Raw genomic sequence first — 1,116 nt, 5'->3', positions numbered from 1 at the left:
GGCATTTGATGATAACGAGGAGGGCCCCCAATGGTCTAATCAGTCAGCCCCCCTCCCTACTGTGCTCCAGCAGATGAGGTTCAATAGCCACGAACCCTCCTTATCCCAGAGGAAAGCCATCGTGCAGATGAGTAATGAGTAGCAGATTCCAGTTATTCAAAAAGTCCATCACAGCCTCCTAGAGAAATCAGGGGACATTCCACCCTCTTGACCCAACAAAGTCTGCCACACAGGGTCCTTAGCTGTTCACTTTGTTCCCAAGCACAGGCTCAGTGTGGCCCTATGCGACACAGTGTCCTCCTCCTGAGGTCTGTGTCTAACAAACGGCTGGGAATCTTGCCCACCAGTGGCGTGGGTCTCCCACCATCCCTCTGAAGCCTCTCGCTCACTAGCAGGGTGAACAGGCAGCCATGCCTGTGCCATCTGAGGTCTGGCTAGACTCTTGCTCTGCCGGAAAGTGGAAAGTAATACTCTTATGTAGCTTAACCCTGGAAGTAGCAACCCATAGACTTTGACATACCCTGTTCATTCGAAGCAAGCGAGTAGGCCAGCCCACCCTAAAAAGAAGAGAAAGAAGATGGTTTGAACATGATGATGGCAACAGATGTCCAAATGTGCTTGACACAATGGATGGATGGAATGTGAGAAGAGCTGTACGAGCCCCAATAAGATGATTTAAAAAAAAGACAAGGATTACCCATGAGTATCTGGCTTGCCTCCTCTTGATGAGATTATGGATGATGTGCTTCTGGCCTGGTCTTTCTCTTTGCCCGATAAGGAACATAATATAATTTGTTTGGGACCCTCCTTATCTCTGCATATTCATAAGCTGCCTGCCCTCCCCATTGGTGATCATGCGTATGAGGCAAGGGGGAGAGATCACATTCTAGGACTACAGTGACTATGGCCTCAAGAGTTTTTTTAAAAGAAAATTGCATGGTTGGTTGGTATTGTTCTACGTGAACGATAGGACATTTCTCATGGACAATCTAATACAGTCAGAAAAATGACCATTCATAGTTTCCTGCTTATTTTAGAATTATGGACATCATTGACAGAGAGTCGTTAGAAGCCAGCATTCGGGGGTGGTATATGCTACAACACCACAAGGAAGGG

Source organism: Echinops telfairi, unplaced genomic scaffold (genome assembly GCF_000313985.2).
Source record: "Echinops telfairi isolate 266 unplaced genomic scaffold, ASM31398v2 ScPeMD7_14;HRSCAF=57, whole genome shotgun sequence".
Classification (NCBI taxonomy): domain Eukaryota; kingdom Metazoa; phylum Chordata; class Mammalia; order Afrosoricida; family Tenrecidae; genus Echinops; species Echinops telfairi.
Note: the sequence above shows the minus strand (reverse complement) of the source record.